This window comes from Sturnus vulgaris, chromosome 3 (assembly GCF_052056855.1).
Source record: "Sturnus vulgaris isolate bStuVul1 chromosome 3, bStuVul1.hap1, whole genome shotgun sequence".
NCBI classification, from domain to species: domain Eukaryota; kingdom Metazoa; phylum Chordata; class Aves; order Passeriformes; family Sturnidae; genus Sturnus; species Sturnus vulgaris.
In genome coordinates, this window is record NC_142245.1 from 56,926,747 (window position 1) to 56,941,565 (window position 14,819).

Genomic DNA, 14,819 nt, shown 5'->3' on the forward strand with positions numbered 1-14,819 from the left:
CAGTTCAGAGATTTTCATAAATATCCTGTTCAGTAATAAAAATAATTTGTTTGGAGTTATATCTGTATTTTGCAGTAGTAAAGAAGAGTGAGGTACATATCGTGTTTTTATGGGGTTTATAACCATATAGTTTCTACAGGAGATCTTAGAAGTTGATCTTATTTGTCAGCTAGAGAATGGAGTCTCTTGAAGTCTCCTACAAGCATCTGTTTTGTGCTTTTATTGAACAAATAATTTTGAGTTGTCAGGTCCAAATAAGCGGTTTGTAAAGGACTGAAAAAGGAATTTTCTTCAGGCCTTCTGAAGTAGTCACCACCCTATAAAAGAGTCTCTAATACTTTATTTCTCACTCATCTAGGAAAAAAACCAAGAAAAAAGAGAACAATTATATTGCCCTTTGTATTTTTCTATGCATAGGTAGAATTTGAGAATATGGTGTTTTACAGTCGTTTATTTTGAATCTGAATCAAGTTTCATCTGATACCCCTTGGTCACTGAAAGGTACAGAAATAGTCAAGCCAATCATTATTTTATGCACCCTTACATATGTGTGTTCACAATTCAGAACTTCGGGTAGAATGATGGAGAGCTGGAGGATGGAAGGAAATCCTAATTGTTTAATACAAATTCTTTGTCCAAGATTGCTGTCCGTCCACTGACACTATTAAAAGGACTTTTCCTCTCAAATATTTATAATTTGGCTGGTTTATTTCATTTAACTTTTTAGGCAAGAATGGTAAAAGACTAAAAAGGGACTATAATAGCCATAACTGTAAGCAGGACTACAAGTCTTGCCTCTTATTCCACTGTATTGGTTGCTCAAAAAATACCAGACTGAAATAGCAAAATTACTGTAACAAATCATTAGCTTTGTTTGCATTTGCCAGGACCATTTTTCATTAGTAATCAGCCCAAAACACTTCTCAGCTAATTGTTTTAAAATGAGTCACTTCAGCATTCTCTTTCCAGATACAGTACTGAAGAAATGATGAAGGGTGGTGATCAACACTAATGCATTTCACAAATGATACACAGCCTGATGAAATGATTTCTTATGGTCAACTGGTCTTAGCTTCTGCTGCGTGCACTATGGTTTGCCCTGAACTCATGATAATCTCTTTTTGAGCAGAAACATGCTGGAAGGTAAGCAGACAAATGTAAAATTATAGAATCTGGATGAAAATTTCCTGTGTCCCAGCAAAGGCTGTTGCTGAGTGGATGATTTCGCTGCACTTCATCTTCAGGAGTGAGAGCTTATGGCTCTGGTGTGCAGAAACATAATTTACCTTGCTATGCAAGCAGCCCATTGTTTGTATATATATATGTTTATATGTGAACACATTCTGGAAAATGACACAGTCTTGTTCAGAGAACAGGATATCTCCCAGTCTGTGTCTCTAGAAACGTTGGAGCAGATATCTGATCTTTAATTATATTAAATCTAAACTTCATAAATTCATAGAAGCAGAGTATGATTATTTGATTATTTTCAAATCTACTTGTCCATAATGAACTTCAAAACAGTCCAACCATTTTCTTCATTAATGAAGTTTTATTCTGTTAAGCAGAAGAAAGCATGATGGACTGGAAATAAATAAGACGGGGAAGAAGAAAGGAGTACTGGAGGTAAAACAGAGGTAAGAAATCACGGTACAAAGAGAGAAGAAGGAGAATAATAGAAAGCAAGGAAAAAGATACAAGTAATATAATTAAATATTACCAAAAATGCATTTTCATTAATGTATAAATTATTTTCTATAAACATTTATAAATATAAAAGTATTTTTTCTCTCTTGAACAATACACTGAATATTAAGTAAAAGACTGAAGGAAATAAGTTGCATTGTAAGATCCAATGTAACAAAAATAACTTTGGAAATATTATAGATAAAACAATTTCTAAACAATATTACAAATTAAATGTTTTAAAATGTCAAAATGCATAGTGTAACAATTAAGAAAGATGAGACACGGGTATTATGCTTCGGTGGCTTTCAGAGACCTAAAAATAATTCTGGCTTTTGTTAGGCAAGATTTTGAGGGTTCACATCTGCATGGAAATTGTGGTAGAATTGGAGAAAGAAAAAACACTCTTGGACATTAAACACTTCTAAAGGTGTAAATGTTTTCATACTCCAGAAAAATTCAGTAATTAGTTTCAGTCAAATAAAACTAAAAAGAAGTAAAAATGGAAAATCTTAAGTTCTCATTTGTGTTTGTATTTGAATTGATTTGAAGGGGTTATTTACAAAGCCAGGAAGGGCAGTGAGTGCTGAGGGCTGCCTAATCTTTGCCAGAGCATGTAGCCTCCCTGCCCTCAGACACCTTTAGTAAGGATAATATTGGCCCCACGTTCCCAGGAGAGCCGTGCAGGGACCCCTGCAGCAGCTGCAAGCTAGGGGCTTCATGGGAGTGTTTTAATCCAAGTCACAATAGCACCAGAGAGCCTGGAAATCCAGGGACTTGATAATGCAGAGGACAATCATTCAACCTCAGAAGTGAAAACCGCATCTCAAAATTAATACTTTAAAATCAGACAGATGATATGGGCTGAAATTAATGTCTTTTTCAGGCTCTCCATCAGGTCTGTTCATCACTGCGTTGACAGGAGTTGTTCAGCAGCACTGCAGTTCACACCTGGGGCTGCATGACAAGCCTGGAGAGCTGCTCCTCTTGCACGTTGGGCTTTCTCACTGCTCCTGATGCTTTAAAGCCTCATCCTTCCATTTTTGGTTTTTCCTTCTTCCTCTTTAGTGTTGCACCTCGCTGTTTTGTCAATCATCCCCACATCCCCCTGCTTTCATTTATTCAGGATGTTTTGACTAATAGCTAGTGTTTGAGGACTCTGTTTTTAACCCTCCTCTCTTTTGTGCATTCGGTCTTCCGGGAAAATAACAAGAAATAATAATAATTGTACTCATAATAATGAGCAAAATGTGTCCTTCAGAGATCTCCAAATTGACGCTTTTCTTTTATTCCTTCATTTGTTCTTCCTAGGCAACTTGAGCAGAAAATCTAATCATCTATTTAATTTCTATGACTGCTAGTATATTTTATAAATCCCACATCATGAGAAGAATAAGTTGTAAATGCCTTGTATCATTCCACACCCATTGGTTCACTATTGGGTCTTCTGGGATACACTGTAGAACAATAACATAAATTATAGTCTTCCAGTGTAATGTGCTTTTTTCTAAATAATCTCTTCTCTGCTCTGTCCTTCTCTGTATTTTCCAAGTTTTAGAGCTGAATGTTACAGCAACCAGAAAAAAGAAATTTTTTTGGCCATATCTAAATCTTATATGCAAGCACTATTTTTTATAAAGTGAGGCATAAGCATCAGCCCTAATTGACAAAACAAATGAAAATTCTCAATTAAAAACTTTCCACAGTATTGATTTCCAGAAGCTGGATAGTACACTTTGTAAAGGGCCATTTGTTGTGTTGTATATTTTTTGTGCATTTCCCAGGAGAATTGACAACCAGCATCTGTTACAAATACAAGGCTATTAAAGGTAGCTTGAAACTGGTACTTAGCAGTCTTCTCCCACTCCAATAATAATCAATCTTTTTAATGAACTGCAATGTTAATTGGCTGAACCTTCAGCTGAAATAGCATTTGTGAATCATACTATGACTATACCAAATGAAAAGTTAGCTTTTTGACTTCTTTATATTTCATCATCAAATTCAAAATTTTCTTAAAGCACTCTTTATTTGAGTCCACTTGACTCCACTCATAGTAAAAAGGCTATTTACAGTGGCACTGTCCCCCATGGCATCCTTCTCTGTAGAGAGACATGGATTTGAAGAATGGACCTCTCAGTGGATAAGGAACTGACTGGATGGTCACACTCAATGAGTTGCAGTCAATGGCTTGATGTCCCAGTGAAGGCCAGTGAGGAGTGGTGTTCCTTGGACCACCACTTTTAAACATAGTTGTTGGTGGCATGGACAGTGCACCCTCAGCAAGTTTGCTGACAACACCAAGCTGTGTGGTGCAGTCCACACACCTTCCAGTATCTAAAGGGTACAAAACCCAGAGAGGTCCTTTTCTCACAGCATGTAGTGATAAGACAAGGAGAGATGGTGTTAAACTGAAAGAGGGTAGGTTTATATTAGGAATTAGGAGGAAATTCATTGCTATGAGGGTGGTAAGAAATAGGTTGTCTGGAGAAGCAGGAGACGCCCCATCCCTTGAAGTGTTCCTGGCCAGGGTGGATGGGGCTTTGAAAGCCTGGTCTAGTGAGAGCTGTTCCTGCCCAATGCAGTGGTGGTTGAAACTAGATGATCCATAAGGTCCCTTCCAACCCAAACCAGTCTATGCTTCTATGATTTCTGTGAGACAAAAACATGGGAAAACAGAGCAGGAAAGAGTGATTCCATGACTGAGATGGATAACTGAACTCGATTTGAATGGCAGCAGCACTCTACCTTTATAGCTGCCTGCGATTCAGAAATTGCTATTTTGAACAAGAAGGCAAACAATACTTGCTTATATTTTGTTTTTTCTGCTCAGTGGATGCTTAAAGGTCAACATGGTCTGACAGATTTTTCTTCTCACACTGGAATTTTATTTTCAGAAGACTCAGAATTTCTGTGACCAATTTGCTTTTCCTAAAATATCATGCCACAGAGTAACATCTCCTTTTTTATTTTCTTTTTTTAAGAAAATAAATTCTGGCAATTCTGGAAATTTCTGAGGTGTTCAATTTACCAAGTAAGTGCATCATACTCAAAAATAATAGATTTTATGTATTACTTCCCTAACACTATTTCTGTGACCTGACAATCCGACACCTAATTTTCCAACTTTTTATGATTGTTTGACTAATGTAGAAGCAAATTTTAAAAACTAAACTTTTAAGCTATGTTGTTCTCTCTAGAGAATTTTGATTTCTGGGTTCTTCAGGAGAAATGATGCAAAGGACTCTTGTCAGTAGAAAAATAGTGTTAGTTTATAGTGGAAGAATGAAACATTTGCTGCAGCCTGAAAAGAAGTGAGCCACTCTTGCCTTCTCATATCCACAGTATGGAAAAATCATATTAGGAGAATTCCCTGCTTGAAGTGATATTCTTCACCTCTTGTAATCAGAACTATATCAAAAGTTCCACAGGACTTCTTAGACCTTCATTAATTGTTGAACTGAATCTGTGAAAACCTTATTCACAGAATTCAGGTTCTCCTCAGCCTATCTCTATTACCTATCATCCCATGATATGTCATGGTGTGGTAAAGAGCTGACAGGAGGTGAAATAAAAGCTGAGTCCACCAACACTCTTGATGGTCTTTCTAAATAAAGAAAATAACTCTTCAAGCTTCATTTAGGTCTTTGATCTTTCTAGAATAACCGAATGAAGAGCAATTTCATCGTGCTGAATTTCAGCTATAAAAGCATTTCCAGAAAAAACTCCACTTCTCTAAATCTTTCATGGTCCTATGCAAGTTCTGTTTTAATCTGGTCTCTTTATCTAAAGGCTGATGGGTAAAAAACGCCAAAACAGACAAACCCCACAAACAACTCCACCACCATGAACGCAATTACCTTAAAATCTCCAGATTCCTGCAGACAGATACTTTGTGCTCTAAAAGTATCCAGCCACCATATCTTCTCCCCATAGGAAGAGATAAATCAATGTATTTTGATTGCATCTTTCATTTACAGTTACCTCTTTATCTCTTCTATTCTAAACCTGCACATGATTCTCAGATTCTGTTCCTGGTACCCTGCTTATTTGACAAAAACTCAGAAAAGTCACAAAGCCTTTTTAGACTAAGCTCTAGGAATCAACAGCACACTTTTCAGTTTTCTGCCTTGGGCCTGGAAGCAGTCACTACTTGTACAGTCCAGCAGAAATTTTTCCTCATTTTAATGTATCTTAATAAAGGACACATTTCTGCAGCTTCTATACAATGCTATTTTCATCTGATTCAATGGGTGATTGAGCACAATTTTACAGCTGTTCCATACGTAATTAAAGTTTATTCTATTAGATATTCCAATATTAAGGTTCAGGCCCATTAGCCAAAGTAGTAAAGTGAATTACAATACTTTAAAACAGTAGTGAACACTGAAATCTTATGGCTATCCATACTACCCAAAAAAACCAGAGGCCCTTCTGTCCAGACATTCAGACAGCAGGTTTACTAAGCAATCAGCCAGGCAATTATCTGTGCTAATTCTTGTGAAGGTGCATCAAGGTCTGCAGGTCATCATCAACATAAATACTTTAGGCTAAAACAAATATTTACAGGCAGTCCCAGGCAGAATGGGTCTAAAGGCATGAACTAGCAAGACAGACCAGGGAGTGCCTGGAAGCTCATTCATTCATACTGAGCTATAATTTCTGGCCAGATAGTAGCTCCATAACAAATTGTTATATCCCACAGCACCAGCAGTTGGTTTACCACCACTCCCTCCCAGGGCACTAGTAAGATATGAGGGCATCTTTCAGAGTGTAATAATAACTTGGGTCTAGAAAAGCAAGACCTTCAACATCTGAATGCAGAGCAAGACCCTTCACACAGCTCCATGGGGCTGGTTTTCTGGAGTCACTGGCAGTCACCTTTCATTAGTGTAGTGGAACAGTCCCATGACTAGGAGCCTGTTAGTGACTGACGTGCTGTCACTGATTGTGTCCACTCCCTCATGTCTGTGCATAAGCCCCTGCTGTCTCCTTATCCAGATTGTCAGCTGCCTCTTGAGAATGTAGCTTCTGCAGCATTTCCTATATCAGTTTCAAATCAGCTATGTTTTATCTGTAGCTAACTGAAGGAGTATGCAGAGGACAAAGTTACTTAGTTTATGGCCTTATTCTGCCTCTCTCCAGTGAGTCAGCACAGTCAAATTTGTATCCCCAGACACATCATGTAAGCTAGTTTATCAGATTACCTGCTCTTTTATATTTAAATGCCATGAAGACAATATTTATGGCCAAGTTTTAGTAGGAGGAAGTCCTTCCAGTGCATCACCTTTGTGTTTGGAGCAGCATATGGCTCAGTTTGAAAGAAGACAATAGGTCTTAAGTAGCAGAGAAAGCTAGAATACACTGGAGAAGGCCTGAAAGAATAAATATTAACATTTCCTCAATGTTATGCTCTATAAAGACACAGAGCCACAACTGTGATATGAAAAAGCCAAAGAAAACCTGAACTGACTATCATGCTGTTGCTATGCATTAATCAAACATGCCCTAAATTGTTGCAGTCCCAAAGATGTAAAGAATGTAGAGGTCCCTTAATGTGTCCCATTACTCCCTACTTTCACAAGTTTATTAGAGAATGAAAATTAATGTTCCGTCATTGTCATATGACTCCTGGAGCATGCAGTCCCCAAAGTAGTGTGGATCTTTCATAAAGCTGGGAAAAATGCCAGTATACTGGGGAAAAGAATCAGGCTCTGATGTGAAGGAGGTGGGGGTTGTCATGCCTCCCATGGCTGGTTGCTCGAGGAAAAGAGCAGGACGTTTTGAGACAATAAAGAAAACCAGAGATTTTTCTTCATCAAGCCCCAAATTTCTGCTAACAGATGCACCTGCTAATCCCTCCCAGAACCTCTGTGAGACACTGAGCACACTGAACATGCCAGCCTGCCTGAATTCAGCTGTCAGACATGTTTTTACTTATTTACCTTCTGCATTTTCTTCTTGCAGCCTTTGTCATCCACATGATAATAGTGTAAACCTGCTCTTGACAGAATTTTTTCCCCCCTCTGTTAAATCTGGAATGAAAGTGGGGTTATAAAACCCCAACACAGTTATTAAACCAGGACTAGAGAGAGGAGCAACATCAATCTTCAAATGAAGTTGTGATAGGGAATGGATGACTGCAGCATAAGAATAATACCTGCTGATAAAAGACCTGGGGAGTTTGTGCATAGCTGAAAGCTGGTTTTTAGCTGCTTTTTAAGCACATCTGGAGTCAATATTTAGCAGGAAACATGCACACGGCAATCGTAATAGCCCACATTAAGCCCATCAGCCAGCCTGGCTAACATTGGGCGTAAGAAGGAGAGATGATTGTTCTTCAGAAATGCAGGGGTCTCTCCTGTGGTAGCTGCTCTACAGCAAAGCACAGAGAGCAGCTGTTGCTTTCGTATGGTAACAAATTCTTCCCAAGACTTAGGATGCCAATAGGGAAGTCCAAATCCAAAAGTGCATTCAGCCTGGAAGAGAATATATATGACAAAAATAACGGCAATATTTCTAACATTCAGTCAAGTTTATAACATTTTAAACATGCCCTGATTGTTTGATGTTTGTAAAAACATGAAATTAAAGTCTTTATTAACCTGTGTTTATAAGCTTTTACTGCTTGACATAAATATAAGATGTCAATTGGAACATTTCTGACCTTTCATTTTCCTGGTGTTATATCCCATGAATGACTTCTATGCTTGGTCAGTGATATTTCATCATTTTTGTGGTACTTGATACCATCTTACAAAATAGCATGATATCAACTTTCTCCAGAAACTGAAAAGGAAACTTATAAAAGTAAATATTTTTTATATTTAAATAATATTCTGCATACTTTTTTTTTTTTTTTTTTTTGGTAGCTCAGAGTAATAGTTCTTTAACTGGATCTTGGAAAATTTTATAGAGAAATTAATTACTATTTTTTAATAAAGATGTTGCAATGTTTGAAACTTGTCTCTACAGAGATGATAATAATACCATCTGTCCTCTGTTTTTTGAGAGACAATAAAATGATAATTTAATTGAAGTTGGACCACAGATTTATACAGCAGAAGTAATTTCAGAAGAAATTAGACCTAGCAGGATCCTCTTTTCAGGAGAAAAGATTAATTTCATCAGAAAATATCACTTTATGAAAAAAGTACTTTTAAAGAGAAAAAAACCCTTGCATACTTTTCACATCAATATTTTGACAGACCTTCATCTTTCTAACCCATCTGTCTTGTATTTCAACTCAAAGTATTTAATTTAAATGTAAACTAATTATGCTTTATTCATATTTAATTGTAGTATAAATCTTTAAAAGCAAAAATCAAAATAATGGTTTAAAATTGCCTGAAAATTTTTCTTTTGACATAGTTTCTCTTTCATTTAATTTAGTTTTGACCTAGAATGATTTTTATTATGAATAGATAAAAGATAAAAGTTGTATCCAATGAATTATCATAAGCATTGGGAGAACAGTCTCCAAGGAATAATGAATGTTCTACTGTATTAAAATGGATGATTATATAAGAAATCAGAGTGAAATACTAACTGCTTTCTTCTTTGTTAGTAAAAGTGTATCTTTATGATGTTTATTTCTTATTGTCAAATGAAGATGCTTATGTGAAGTATAAAATAAAAATGTCTGTTTAAATGCTGGGAATCCAAGGCAACTGCACATAAAATGATTTACTGGGTCAAGAAAAAATTGAGGAAAATCAGAGTATGCCTTAGATAATTTTTAATAATATTCAGTAGACATCATAAAGACAACTCAGTAATCTACTTACTCCTTAGCATCTCTGATTTAATTTCCCTCTGAAGCAAGGTTCTGGGCAGTGAAGACTAAAGAGCAGCTGCATGGTTCTGTGGAACTGAGGATACCTTTCCCAATAAATCTGTTAAAAACATTATGAAAAATAAAACTTTCTCTAAAATTCTCTCTAATGTCTTTGTGAGGTGAATGTGAAAGGTATGAATAGAGTGTGATATTACTGAAATTTATTTCTCAGAGGGCTTACAAAGGAGTTAATATAATGCTATATACTCTTTCTTATTTACTCTCAGTAAGAGGCAGCAAAAGAGAACTATTGCCAGTATTTGCTTTTAGAAAAGGCTTCATGTAAGCGCCTAGAAGGACATATGTCTTAGAAATCAACTCATCTTTATCTTGAACAAAGTTGAATATTCACCAGCACACTCTTTGACCAAGAATTCTGTGACTCGATCTTGTTCTTACAGGATCCTGTTCAAAGGAAACCTTGAAGCAAATTACTTAAGAAGGGTTTAGAGGGGAAACCTTTCAGTTTGCAGTTGGGTAAGCAAATCAAGAGATCTTCCATGGCACATGGGTGTGTGTGTTTCCATGTGTGTGTGCACATATATATATGTGCACACGGAGGACAGACACCTTTGAAATCTGCTCTTATACTTTTCTCCAACTCAAGGCCATTAGAAAATCGTACAATGCACAACATTTCTAAGCATAATAATTGCGTACCTCAGCTTTTCAGGAAACGAAGTTTTCTGAAATAGATTGCAGAATGGGACTAGGAAACATTCTCCTTATTTCTAATTATATGGTATGTTACTAAGGGAATTATGTGAAAAGCTTACTGCTGTACACTCCAGTTTGCTTCCAGATAATTCTCCCCTGTTTATAATCCTCCATTTGTATCTATAATGTATCCAAAACCTGAATCTCACTCTCATATTCTTTCTGTATTTTGTAAGGAAATAACTTGCAGCAATGGATTGCATGAGTACTCTCTGGCACAGATATCTGTAGAATTGCACCTTGAAAATTCTAAGCTCCTGGTCTTCACCTGCTCTGGACCGCAAGCTGTCCACTGGTTGTTGTACAGAAGGAAAGTGCAAAGTTTTCTAACATCTTAGCTACATTCTTCAGAAAAAAATTAGAAAATAATAATATTTGTATAATGCATATCCTTCCATCTCAATTGACCTCCACTGAATTAAAATTCTTGTTCTGGCTGCTTTTATCCCAGTCATTTTTTCTCTCCCATTTACTGCATCCTTGAGTTACTTTCCTGTCTGTGACATATTGGGCTAAATGAATTGTCCTGTGCAAAAAAAATTAGATTTTCATGCAGCAAATGCTGCTGCCACTTACAGTGCATAATAGAGAATAAAGCAGGCAGAAAATTTATATTGAAGAGGAATCTAGTTTTATCACAGTAAATTAATTTTTTTCTGTTTCACTGGTTATTCAGAAATAAAAGAGATGGAAAAATGTCTGAATTGTACAATGTCATCACTTAAAATAATGAACACAACTGAAAAATACCCTTCTCTTCCATTCATATAGGGTAAATTTAAAAAATGAGAGGCTCAGCTTTTGCCTGAACTCTTAGGAATATCACCACATTCATAGAAATTGTTAAATTGAGCTTCATGATCACTTTGGATTCAGTCTGGATGTATAAATGACCTGTCTCATAAATATAGAGTAGCTCCTGACTTCATCACACATATCACTTCTCTTAATTCAAAAGCTGTCACTGGAGAAGCACTCACTGTGATTTTTGCATTTTATCTGGCTTTATAATACAGACTGAAAGCCTTTCCTGAAGCAATTTCTAGCTGATTGCTAAATGAGTAATTATTAAAGCAAGAATATTGTCAGTATTGATATGTAGCCAAGCGGATCCTTACCTGATGAAGGAAAAGAGCATATGAGAGATGCCACCTTTCTTGTAAAGCAGCAGATAAATAGTATTTAAAGTTCTAAATGTTTTTGGCAGCTTCTCTCATCCAAGATTATTGAACAAATCAAGATGCTGTAGGAGAACATAATTTTGGTAGAGTCATAATTTATGAAATGATGGGAAGGAACTTCAAAAGGTCAAGCTTATCAATAAAAAGATGTTAGATGAACTTCAAATAGATCTCTGCTTTTCAATGCATATGTAACTGATTCAAAGGATGCATATAGAGAAAGGAAAAAACTTACTGTTAGTATTTAAGAATATTACAAATAAATCTGTCTTTGAAAGAGAGAAGACCAGGCTGAGTAAACTGACATTGTAATGATAGAAACCATCAAGTGCACTAGAAAATAATATAAATGACAAAACTCAGTCCTAACTAAACAATACACATTATTAGCACTAAAATAACTGTTCTACCAAGGAACCGTTCACCACCACTCTCTGGGCCTGGCCAGCCAGTTCCTAACCCAGCAAAAGGAGACCAGGTTGGTGAAACACGACCCATCCCTCCTAAACCCCTGCTGTCTGGGTCTGATACCCTAGCCATCCTCTAAGTGCTGAGTGACGGCACTTAGCAGAAACTGCTCCATAACCTTACCTGGTACTCAGGTCAGGCTAACTGCCCTATAATTACCAGGATCTTCCTTCCCACCCATTTTGTGAATGGCTGTCACATTGGCCAGCTTCCAGTCATCTGGAACCTCACCAGTGAGCCAAGACTGCTGGTAAATGATGGAGAGCAGCTTCACAAGCAGATCTGCCAGCTCCCTCATCACCCTGGGATGGATCCCATCTGGTCCCACAGATTTATGAACATCCAAGCAGCTCAGCAGTTCTCTGACTGTCTTCTCTTGGATAACAGGGAGACCATTCTGCTCCTTGACATCATCTACCAACCCAGGAGGACAGTTGTCCTGAGGACAAGCTGTCTTCCCACTAAAGACTGAGGTAAAGAAGGCATTAAGCACTTCTGCCTTCTCATCTGCAGTTAGTAAGACTCCTTCTGCATCCAGTAGAGAACAAAGGTTGGTCTTACCCTTCCTTTTGCCATTAATATATTTGCAAAAACATTTTTTGTTATCCTTTACAAAAGGTGCCGAATTAAGTTCAAACTGAACTTTGGCCTCCCTATTTCTTTTCCTACATGCCCTAGCAACCCCCTTGAATACTTCCTGAGAGACCTGACCCTCCTTCCAAAGATGATACATCCTCTTTTTACTCCTAAACTCCTTCAAAACCTCATTGCCCCTCCAGGCTGGATGTTTGCCTTGTAGACTCATATTTTGGCACACAGAGACAGTCTGTTCCTGCGCCCTCAAGATCTCTGTTTTGAAGCACGCCCACATTTCCTGGACTCCTTTGTTTTTAAGGGCTGCTTCCCAAGGAACTCTCTGAATAAGTCTCCTAAATAGGCCAAAGTCTGCCCTCTGGAAATCCAGTGTAAAAGTCTTATTGATGTTCCTCCTCATTTCACCATGTATTGAGACCTCTCTAATTTCATGATCACTGCACCCCAAGCAGCCTCCAAGCACCACATCTCCCACCAGCCCATCTCTATTTTCAAGCAATGGGTCTAACATAGTCTCTCCCCGGTGGGCTTACTCACCACCTGTGACAAAAAGTTGTCCTTCATACACCCTAAGAACTTCCTAGACTCTTCAAACTGCTAATAGACCATACATCTCAAAATAGAAACAACAGGAGTCTTTAAAGCAAGAAGAGGAGACTGAGAAGGTAATGGGAATCCTTCTGCACTGTTCATCAAAATGAAAAAATGAGGAGTACCACATCAGGTTTACAGGGAATGGTGGCAAATACTATTACATATAGCATACCTCTTGCTCCAGGATTTTTTTGGTAGATCAATGTATAAAGAGCTCCATAGCAAACTGAAGCTATTTCATGGAGCATAATATATCTCTCCTTCAGCAGTCTGGATACACTTTCCACAGCAGAAAGCTTTGCTTCCTACTGGTCTTCAATCTTATGCTTTCTACAGGCAGCCATTTTGCTGTTGACAATAATGAGATACAGCCTATGACTGACTTCCTGTTTGGGGCAGGGGTTTTTCTACTCCTGCATGCAGTCATCGAAGGCAGCAAAAAAACAAAAAAAAAATCAAATCAGGAAAGTGGCCTGTCAGAAAAGGACCTGGGGGTGCTGGTTGACAGCAGCTGAACATGGCCCAGTTGTGCCCAGGTGACCAAGAAGGCCAATGGCATCCTGGCCTGGATCAGCAATGGTGTGGCCAGCAGGAGCAGGGCAGGGATTGTCATCCTGTATTCAGCACTGGTGAGGCCACACCTCAAATCCTGTGTCCGGTTCTGGGACCCCTCACTACAAGAAGGACACTGAGGTGCTGGGAACAAGTCCAGAGAAGGGCAACAGAGCTGGTGAAGATTCTAGAGAGTGAGTCCTATGGGATGCAGCCAAGGGAGTTGGAGTTGTTTGGCCTGGAGAAAAGGAAGCTCACGGGAGACCTTATCACTCTCTAGAACCACCTGAAAGGAGGCTGTAGCCAGGTGGGGGTCAGCCTCTTGTCCCAGGCAACAAGTGACAGAACAAGAGGAAATGGCCTCAATATGTCTCTCAATAAGAGAGGTTCAGGCTGAACATCAGAAGGAATTTCTTCACTAAAAGGATTTTCAGGCATTGGATTAAGATTGCCCAGGAGGGTGGTGAAGTCACCATCCCTGGAGGTGTTCAACAAACAACTGGATGTAGCACTTAGTGCCATGGTCCATTTGATCATGTCAGAGGCTGGACTCAAGGGATGATCTCAGAGGTCTTTTCCAAACTAAATTATTCTGCAATTCTGTATTATTATGGGATGTATCCTAGCCAGTAACTTTTACTAGCTGAAAAGTCCCAGAAATAGAAATGTAAAGCTCGCTCTCCATTAATTAGCACATAATTTAGAAATGTTTTGATATTTAAATTCCATCATCTGGCCTGCACAGTCCTTATCTTAGCACTATTTGTCTTCAATGTCGAATACTCAGGACAAATTTTTGCAAGAACACCCAGAATATCTACCCAGATAGTTTGTAATACAATAAAAATCTGTACTGCAATGTGACCCAAAGATTTGGGCTCACTATCTTGGAAACTGCTCAGGACTGGCTGACAAAAACTGAAACTTTTACTGACTTACTGCTTGGTAGAGCAAGTATCATGATAAGCAATGGAACAATTATGTAGGGAAAGTATTCAGAAGCCAGAAAAAAATAGACTTTAGAATATCGTGTCAACAGTAGTTGAAAAAATGCTGGAATTTCTCATAGTACCAGAAACGAAAATGGACTGGTACTTCGAAAGTCAGACTGCTCTGCGTTTAGGACTCAATCAGTTTGTTAAATCACATTTTAGATAAAAATCTCCATATGCCAGTCAGTTGTCACTAAT

General features: G+C 37.9%; 1 long non-coding RNA gene across 1 annotated transcript; it reads left to right on the forward strand.

The window, feature by feature from the left end:
* The first annotated feature begins 596 nt into the window (after positions 1 to 596).
* On the forward strand, positions 597 to 10,854 carry LOC148224356 (uncharacterized). The gene is made up of 3 exons (XR_015802435.1): positions 597 to 1,143; positions 1,569 to 1,637; positions 2,573 to 10,854. It is a non-coding gene; the product is annotated as an uncharacterized LOC148224356 (long non-coding RNA).
* Positions 10,855 to 14,819: the final 3,965 nt, after the last annotated feature.